This window comes from Scleropages formosus, chromosome 17 (genome assembly GCF_900964775.1).
Source record: "Scleropages formosus chromosome 17, fSclFor1.1, whole genome shotgun sequence".
Classification (NCBI taxonomy): Eukaryota; Metazoa; Chordata; class Actinopteri; order Osteoglossiformes; family Osteoglossidae; genus Scleropages; species Scleropages formosus.
The window spans coordinates 3,582,539-3,592,434 of record NC_041822.1 but is presented as its reverse complement, the minus strand read 5'-3'; the positions used below and the strand labels follow the sequence as shown (position 1 = coordinate 3,592,434).

The following is a 9,896-nucleotide window of genomic DNA, read 5'->3' as shown; positions in this document are numbered from 1 at the left end:
CTCTTGGAAAGCTCTGTATAACCAGTGGGCGACCGGCGTAGCCATCCACCTGACCGTGCTTCTCTAGACGTCACTCTGGTAGATCTGCTCACATGTGTTTGTGTGTCTCTCAGTGAAGGTAGATCAGGACGGACCGTTTACCGCGCTCCTTTATGTGTGGTCACAGTAACAGGGCAAGACTTTGGAAGAGTTAAGAGGAGAGAAACTTCACGACCACACCTTCTGATCGCCGAGCAGCTGCTTCCTGTTGACCTTGTTCAGCCTCCCAAGGGAGAAATGTCTACATCTTCACACTAAGGTATAATGAGTTTATTTTTCTTTTACTTTCTTTAGCTCTAACGATGTATGGAGATGACTTCCGTTTCACACGAGGATCAATGTTCAAAATGTGTTTTGACTTTAAAACATTTGTAAGTGATGTAAAGAAAAATCACAGCTAAGTACAGTGTTTCATTTTTCATAGATCACTGTTCTGTACATGACAGGCCATCATGAAGGTAGTTATTATGTTTGAACATAAGCAGAGCTGAAGAACAACTGAGTATCTTTGAGGAGTGAGCGAAAAAATCGAAACGCTTCTTCCCGGCCCTATGACTTCTGTAAATTAGTTTATTATTTTAGGACCTGCTATAAAATAACACAAGAGGAGATGTCAAACAGACCTGTTACAAATTTGCATCATATGTTCAGCAACCTGAAAAAATGATTGCGGTTTTCACCGCCACCTTCTCGTTTCACTTTACTACTTAACAAGTCGCACATCGCCCACCCTTGGAGTGAGTGTTGAAGAAACACTTTCCCAGCACCAGACAGACAGTTACAGCAGACTGCTTGCTTCCCGCACTCCCTGCGAGTTTCCAGCATAAAATGTGACTGAATTTTCGATGGTCTGGTCAGGATACACGCCTTAGTCAAAGGCCAACTAAGACCTCATCTGGATTTTTTCATGGCGCCTGATCCACTATTTTAAAGGCGTTTTATATCTGTGAGTTGGAAGTGACCATAGAGAGCATTTTAAAAAAGTACACATGTACGCTTATGCAAGAGAATACGAAAATACGTATATTTTGGTCTGGGCAAAGCAACGTAAAGATTTCCGAAATGTTGGAATAGCTAAAGTAGCGATTCTCTTTGTCATGTGACTGAAGCACATGTCTCCGTTAATACTTTTACTTTTTTACACTGGAATCAGTTCAGAAGTTTTTTTTTTCTTCCTCTTCTTTTCCCTAGAAATACGCCTGTGTCTTTACTCTTCGTGTGTGGGTGGGGGGGTGTGGATGAAATCGTAACAGTTAACGTATGGTCTCAGTTTGAAGAAGGGGCTGGAAAAAAGGAAGGGGTGGGGGTGGTGGTGGTGGTGGTGGGGGGGGCTCTTCCTTTTTGCATGTGGGAAACTGATAAGTTGGCGAAATGTGGAAGTTGTACCAGTGACTAAACTGAAAAGGACACAGTAGTGAAAGGCAAAGTCTAAGGGCAGGGGATGAGGAGGAGGAGAGTTACCACGGTGTGGAAGGACTCAGCGGCAGAGAGAGGCAGCCCGCCTTGCCGTGTTGTTTGTCCAGTGTGTACTGTAAGTGCCGGAGCTGCTACAGGGCCGCAGTCCAGCCTCCTTGTTTCCAGCTGGTGACGGCCAGTCCTACGTGTGGAATGACGAGGGAGGGGAAGGGGGGAGGAGAGAGGGGCTGGGAAACGTTTTCAGGCTGCTCGCTACCTCAGTGTTGAAGGACGCCAGGCTGGCCAACACCCACTGCGGGAAGAGACGGTTCGAAGGAGCCGGTAAGGGGTTTGTCCGGGTGCTGTAGCCCTTCCGGGGAGCAGAGGGGGGGGGTGACGGCAGGGAGATGTTCGCGCATGGAGGTAGCTGGATCTGGGGAAAAGCAAGTCTCCTCATCATCAGGGCGATATTCCTGTCTGGCTCTGAAAGATGAAGGGAAGAGGTGCTGATCTGACTGCGTAAACCTGGAAACCGTGCTGAAAACAGAATAGTGAATAGAGGAGTGAGCAGATAGAAGATAGAACTCCATCGCCTTGTTTCAGCGAGACTGAGAAACAGTGCAGCAGTATATAGACTTTCAGTGGAAAAAAGTTTTCGGGTTACGCAAACTAAACATTTCAGGCTTTGCAAAAAAAAATCAACTTGCTGGAGAAGCAGGACTGAACTTGTACCTTTATAGCTGTTTTCTTGTACTATTTTCTGACTTCAATAAAACCAAAGGTTCTCAGTAATGTTTTGAGTGGAAACAAGCTTCATGCACGTAAGATCCTAACTATTTCAGTTGATTAAATCTAACTCTTGGCTGAAGGAATGTCTCCTTATAGCTATACAAAACTCTTTGAATTGTAATAATTAATAGTAGCTTACGGAGTTGAAGATGTTCAAGTCTATATATTTACAGTTAATTTGTGATAATGTGTTTGGTCTGAACCTGGAGGACACAACGTAGTAGGATGCTTCAGAAGAAGGTCTACGTTGGGTACTGATGAATTACCGTTGCTGTTTTAGGTGAACGTCTCGGTGTGTGAAGTAAGGCGAATTCACCTGAACTAATGAAGGAAAGTTGTTGCTGGAACCCGAGGACTAAGGTGCCTCTGAACCCGCTGAGGTCTAAAACAGTAGAACACACCAGTCAAGCAGATAAGATACCTTGAATCTGAACTTAAAGATCGAGGATAATTGGTTTCTTTAAATGAAGCACAGAGTGACCTTCAGATTAGATTCAGATTTCAGGTTACATCTATTTTTGGGTAAATTGTTACATCTATTTTTTTTTTTTAAAACATTTTTTCATGTTTCTACCATGTGTCTGCTATCGGAGATGTACTTTTTTTTTTTCTTTCATTTCCGCAAATGCCTTGGATGACTCCCTCTCTCTGTCTTTCTTGCACGGAGTTTTCTGTTTCGGAGTAGGCGCCACACCGATATGTGTTTTTTGCTCTGCTCAAGGAAGGAAACGCACCTCGCCATGTAGGTTCGCTGTAAAACTGATAACCATCGTAAGCCATTGTGACTCTAACCTGGTCAGGTCATTGATGGAGCCTTCGACTCCTATTCTTGAATGAAGACATGAATTATGCAGTAATTACATACAGTGCTCTTGTCAGAATTCTTTAGCAGAATTATTATACGGATGAACTGATACTTATTTATCCATGAATAATGCACAACCTACTGAAATTGTTATAAATTTATCTCGTAAGTTGAGAAACAATAACACTCTCAGGCTTTGAGATATTGAATGCCTTCTTCTAAAGGTTGGCTGAATAATTGATGAAACTTTTGTCCTTTTTTGCTGTTCCATTCTCTCTTTGAAACAATATGCCAAATTGCTTCACTGTTACTGGACGGCATTATTACACACTAAACTGCGTTAGAAACCTTTCTATCAGTCTTTTCATTTTTATCTTTAACTACAATGCACAGCATTGACACCGCAGGAAACTTGTGTCCCGCAAAGCATTTAAGTAGGATTTGTATGGGATCGAATGTCCGAGTTTGGGTTGGTGCCTTTTTTGTTTTGCATTTCTGGGGTTTATTCACCCCACCAGTCCCCCCAACATGTAAATAGCTCTGATAGCTCCACTTATAATGTTTTGGTTCCCCCAGTGATGCCTGGGAGTGCAAGAGCAACAAGAGATCCTTTCCTCTTGGACACAGAACTGCTGCTTGATCTCAACTTTCAAGCCCATTCCAAAGTGCTCTGAACCATGTTAAGTTGTACTTTATAGACAAATTTGTTGGAGTCATTTGTAACTTGATCGTGCTTCATCTTAAAACAAATAGTTTCGTAATTATATACAAACTTTTACATGTATTCATTAAGCAGATGCTTTTCTCCAAAGCACGGGGGGTGCGGTGGCGTGGTGATGTGGTGAGTTTGGCCGGGTCCTGCTCTCGGGTGGGTCTGGGGTTCGAGTCCCGCTTGGGGTGCCTTGTGATGGACTGGCATCCCGTCCTGGGTGTGTCCCCTCCCCATCCAGCCTTGCGCCCTGTGTTGCCAGGTTAGGCTCCGGTTTGCTGCGACCCCTCTTGGGACAAGCCGTTGTAGACATTGTATGTTACAGGAGTAGCTGTGTAAAGGTTTATCCGGGCATGATCTTAAAGTTATAGTGCATGAACATTTACACCTTGCATGAACTTAAGAGATCATGGGTGAAATGAGTCAGACTGTGTGTGTGTTTTCTCCAAAGCGACGTACATCTCATAGAAAATGCAATGTGTTCATTACATTAACGGAAAGAGGCACTTAGATGCAAATGAGTAATTCTTAAGTACAGTTAGTTTGTTTCTTTCCACCATACATACGAACCAATGTTCATCACACGAGTAGCTGCATAAAACTTTATCAGAATAGCCACGATTCCTGATCACCTTCCTAATAATATTTTTTTGCAATGCATATTAACATTTACGTTACATTTCAGGAGTAGCTGCATAAAACTTTATCCGAATATCGACAATTCCTAATCATTTTATTTATTTACATTACACGAGCAGCTCAGTGAAGGTTTACCTGTTCATCAACAGTTATGATTCTGAACAGAAACTTTACTGTAGATTGATAGCGAGAGAGTGAACCACAAAGTAATGGGAAGAAACAATATTTACACTGAATTTGGACAGCTGGGAGTGTAATGGATAGCGCTACTCCCTTCAGATCTGAAGGTCACGGGTCTGAATCTCACTTACCCTTGAGCAAGGTACTTACCATAAAGTTGCTCCAGTAAAATTACTCGGCCGTATGAATGGGTAAATAACTGTAGGGAGATGAACGCTGTGAGTCGCCTTGGAGAGAAGTGTGGACTAAATGGAGAGGTGTAACATAAAAAGTAGACTATGGGACACGATGTACGAAAACCTCAGAAGAAGCGTAGCTTCATGGTTTGGTGGAACATTGCTAAGAATAGTCTTTTTCCACTTTTATTGTCTACTTTATATACAGTGTGGTTCTTCCAACTGTAGGATCATAATCAATTAATTGGTCGTCTTGAATTGGAAGTTGTTACCCATGTGTGTCCCAGTACTGCGTTGTTTTTGGAAGCTAATAAAATCATGTGAGCGCTGCGAGTCACCGGAGAGCATTTCAGGACACTGTGCTCCGGGATTTACCGAGATGTTCCATAGAACCTGCAGAATTTCTGGAGAACCGAGAGCTCGCAGTTTCCGCAACGCTCTGGAAGAGAGGACGTTAAGGTCTCCGACGTGAAATCTGAGAACTGGGATGATGTTCGAAACACAAGCACCGCGTCGCTGCCACAGCTGGAGAAGTGCGCTGCCCCAACAAACACCCCCCACCTCCTGCCAGAAGACTACTGCAGTCTGGAGTTTTTTTTTTTTTTCTTGTTTGTTTTACAGGCTTTTACTCCGCCTGGAGCTGGCATGGTCACAGCATGGTCATTCTCTGTTCTCCACGGTTTTCCTCTGGGTACACAGGGTCCCTCCCACTTCTCAGATGACTTGAAGCAGCCAGAAAACACTTCTCACACACAACTGTTGAATTTATATGATTATCCCACTCGATGGTCAGCAGTATAGAGGTTCCCTACATTTACATTTATTTATTTAGCAGATGCTTTTCTCCAAAGTGACTTCCAACAAACTCCATGTAGTATCATCAGCCCACACCCCTTAGTCACCAAAGTGACTTACAGTGCTAGATACACTACTTACACTGGGTCACTCATCCATACCTCAGTGGAACACACACACACTATGGGGGAACCTGAACAGCATGTCTTTGGATGGTGGGAGGAAACCAGAGCACCCTGAGTAAACCCACGCAGACACAAGGAGAACATGCAAACTCCACATAGCCTAAGCAGGGGATCAAACCCGTGTCTTCTCGTACCACCCCAGTGCTGTGAGATAGCAGCGCTACTTCCCGTGCCACCTTACTTGACGCTGCTGAGTAAATAAGTGGCTCCTGAAAAGAAATGAGATGATAATGGATTTATAGGCTTTTGATTTGTCTGTTGTTTTTTTTTTTTTTAACCTTCACTCACCATCTGGATCTTTTTTTCTGGCACAAGTGCTATAAAATTACTGTCAATTGACTCTTATCTGTGAAGCAAGGATTAACCCCCAACCTCTGACGACACCTAGAATGCTAAGCAAGGAAAACTTCCATTTAAGGCTCAGGAGATCTGTGTTTGCGAGACCCGAATGCCTTTTCTGCGCTTATCACATTTCCTTCGAGCCTCTTCAAACTGCCTGCTCCCAAAGAGCAGAGCAGACCCCCTCCGCCGTATCCCGCCACGCAGACGGGCCCCTGGAAGCCTACGGACGCGTACAGCTCTGGATCACGTTAACACACACAAACGCCGAGAACCAAACAAATATTTCCCATCCTCCTGACCGCGTGCCAAGCGCAAGTAAACTTAGATGTTCTTTTTGTGGAACTCAGAAGGAGTAAGGGAGAGGTCCATTTTCCATGTACGTAAAAGCCAAATTTACAAAGCAGGCTTCCTCTTTCTTTGCTCAGATTTTCATTAATGAACCCAGAACCGGCAGCTCACTGCGTTCAGTCAAAATTGTGCCGAACACTATACTGTTTCTGTCTTTTAGGTTAGTTTAAGTTTGTGGAGCTGTGCACTTGCAGTTTTTTGCTGGATGGTGGGGTGGCACAATGAGTAGCACTGCTGTCTCATAGCACCTGGGCGGTGCAAGAGGATGTGGGTTCGACGTGGATTCACCCAGACTGTGTGGAGTTTCGGTGGGTTTCCTCCCACAGTCCAAAGACATGCTGTTGAGGTTCACCCATAGTGTGTGAATGACAGACAGAGTGTGTGTGTTCCACTGATGTATGGATGAGTGACCCAGTGGCAGTGTAAGTAGTGTATCTAGCAGTGTAAGTTACCTTGGTAAATGAGGTGTGTGAGCTGATGATACTACATGGAGTTTGTTGGAAGTCGCTTTGGAGAAAAGTGTCTGCTAAATAAATAAATATAATTGTAAGGTATGGAGGTAATCTGTGAAGGTGGTGTTTTAAAGGTATGCATGTATGTATGGAGTTGTGGTTTAACTGGGCTAGTTGAGTGTGTAGAGTTGCAGTATTTGTTAAGCGTGAAGGGCATCTAACATGTGGGGTGGGGTGGGAAGCCAGACTGCACTGTTGAGCCTTCCGGAGGTGTCGTGGGCCTAATTCAATGAAACACTGATGAAGGGAGATGCCCACTTGACAACCTCAATGACATACTCATGTTGGTACCCTGTGGTTGTGTTGGTTGGTTGGTTGGTTGATTAGAGAAGGAAGGTAAGCTTCTTGGTCTTGAGTCATGGAGATATATGTTGTATGTTGTAATATACGCATGGGGTGTATGTTTTGTGTATCTTGAATGTAGCTGTTTCTCTAAAAGCTTCTTTCCCAACTTCTGCTGCAAATGACATTTCCAAAACGCGCAGGCGTATGTAAGTGAAATGTGGCGCCCAGCATCGGGAGACCAACTGATAACTAGAACGTTGTTGTGTGCTGGGGCAAATCCAGCCTGTCACACACTGGGTACCGTTGCTTCAAGGTTACGTTTATGTACTGATGCTCCTCTACTTACGATGGCTCAACTTACGATTTTTCGAAGTTACGATAGCGTTACGCATTCGGTAGAATCCGTACTTCGAATTTTGAATTTTGATCTGTTCCCGTGCTTGCGATATGCGGTATGATACTCTCCCCCGATGCTGGGCGACGGCAGTGAGCTGCAGCATCCACTCAACGACGCTCACGGTCTCCGTAGCGATCACGCCAACGAGTGTAAACAAGCGATACTGTGTTTAAGGCGTTTTTTTATTTTGTGTTTTCGCATCCCATCATATCTACTAGACCCTCATATGTGTTTCCTGCTCAAATTTGCCCAGCTGTAGGCTATGGTAAGTGTTTTGAACACGTTTAAGGTAGACTAGGCTATGATGTTCAGTAGGTGCGGTACTGTATTTTTTTTCGACTTACAATTTTTCGCTTATGATGGGTTTATCGGAACGTAATCCCATCGTTAGTCGAGGAACATCTATATTACTACTGTGAATGTATTGCAGTTCAGAGCTCTGTTTGATTGCAGATAAAAGAGTTTAGGAAAAAGTTTCATAATCCTCCTCAAATATTTTGCAACCCTTTGTTTTGTTTAGCACTTTTTGCCAAGCTCTTTTTTGCTTATAAACCAGTTAGTGGTAAAAGTAAAGCGATGTTTGTAAGAACGATGCATCTATAATCTGTGAATGGCAACGGAAAATCACAATGACCTACGTGTGAACTGAATGAATATGACTTTTGTGATTTACTGAACAGTGATTTTTGGTGTTCTGTGGGTAACAGAAAAGTTATTCCCTCTAAGACTGAATGGCCTAAGAGAAGAAGAAGAAGAAAATGCCAATAGGAAATAAACCTTCAAAGACTCTCTGTAAATAGCAACCACATGTCAACCATTCACAAGTTAAGCATTAACATTTGATACAGCTGAACGCCTCCAAATGTTCTGAATTTAAAGGTACTAGAAGTAAGAATGAGACGCTCAAAATATCCATTTGGAGGGGTTTCTTGTGCGTTGCACTTCAATACACTGAGTAAATTCTTTCGTATTGTTTTATGCGCAGATTTTACACCCAGACATTTCCTGCCCCGGAGGAACAATTCTGTTTACTATGACTAATATAACAAATACACGGTATCATAATGGAAAGCAAGGAAAGGAACTGTTTTTAACTCTGTTTTGCCAAAATCAGAATGTGATTTTCCTGGCAGCTGTAGTCCTGTAGTGAAAATCACACCGGGTTACAAACTGTATATCTATGCAACTTCAGCTCTACGTAAAATATTGTTTGAAATATGTGCAGGTTTATAAACTGCCAGTTGAACTCATTTCAGCAGAAAATTAAGTGTTGCGGTATATGCACACACACGGGCATGGCACACACTCGTTTAAAGCTTGTTGTTTTAGTTCTGCAAAACTACGCCAACATGCCGCAGCCAGGAAGTTCGAGAAACGCAACAATTTGCTTTCTTCTGGTTTTTCCCACAAACAAAGGTGCACTGCGTCGTGGGGAAATCAATGTTTATCAGACAAGAATGCAAAGGAAATGATTTTTAAAAATGACCGCAGTATAACCATTCCAAAGAAAGTGTTTATTTGGCGTGAAATTGCTATTATTTACAGTTCTGAGGCTGGGTGATACAGCTGTTTCAGGCTAAGAAAGCAGGACATGCAGGCCTGCAAATGGGATTGAAGTAGGAAAACTGCTGGTCACTGGACTGGTCTTACCACCACTTCTTCCAATCACAGATGCTCCTCTACTTACGGTGGTTCGACTTACGATTTTTCGAAGTTACGATGGTACGATAGCGGTACGCATTCGGTAGTATGCGGACTTTGAATTTTGAATTTCGATCTGTTCCCGTGCTTGCGATACGCGGTACGATACTCTGTCCCGATGCTGGGCGATGGCAGCGAGCCGCAGCATCCACTCAACGACGTTCGCAGTCTCCGTAACGAACGCCAACGAGTGTAAACGACCGATAATGTGTTTAAAGCGTTTTTTTATTTAGTTTTTTCACATCCCGTCATGTCTACTAACGCCCATGTGTGTCTCCTGCTTAAATTTGCCCAGCTGTAGGATATGGTAAGTGTTTTGAGCACATTTAAAGTAGGCCAGGCTATGATGTTCGGTAGGTGCGGTACTGTATGTATTCTACTTACGATTTTTCCACTTACGATGGGTTCATTAGAGCATAACCCCATCATTAGATGTAGAGCATCTTTACTCTGTAAGAAGCCACCTTCTGGTTAGTGGATAGAGCTGCTGGTTGCCACTCGAAGGAACCAGGCTCTAACCCATCCTGCTGCAGTACCTCTGAGCAACGTACTTACCCTCAGTAGAGACAGTAAAAATTACCCATCTGTTTGAATGGGGA

The 9,896-nt window shown here is 43.4% G+C and overlaps 1 protein-coding gene across 3 annotated transcripts in view; it reads left to right on the top strand.

The window, feature by feature from the left end:
• The window catches only part of LOC108939018 (probable phospholipid-transporting ATPase IM), a 30,069-nt gene continuing 20,173 nt past the window's right edge, over window positions 1–9,896 (top strand). Inside the window, exons 1-2 of one of the 3 annotated variants that reach the window (XM_018760097.1) lie at window positions 1–78; window positions 167–298. The gene's annotated coding sequence lies outside the window, so the exon portion shown is untranslated. Of the gene's footprint in view, window positions 79–166; window positions 299–1,660; window positions 1,777–9,896 lie in introns of those variants that run through there. The other 2 variants (XM_018760099.1, XM_018760096.1) reach the window with 2 other exon arrangements.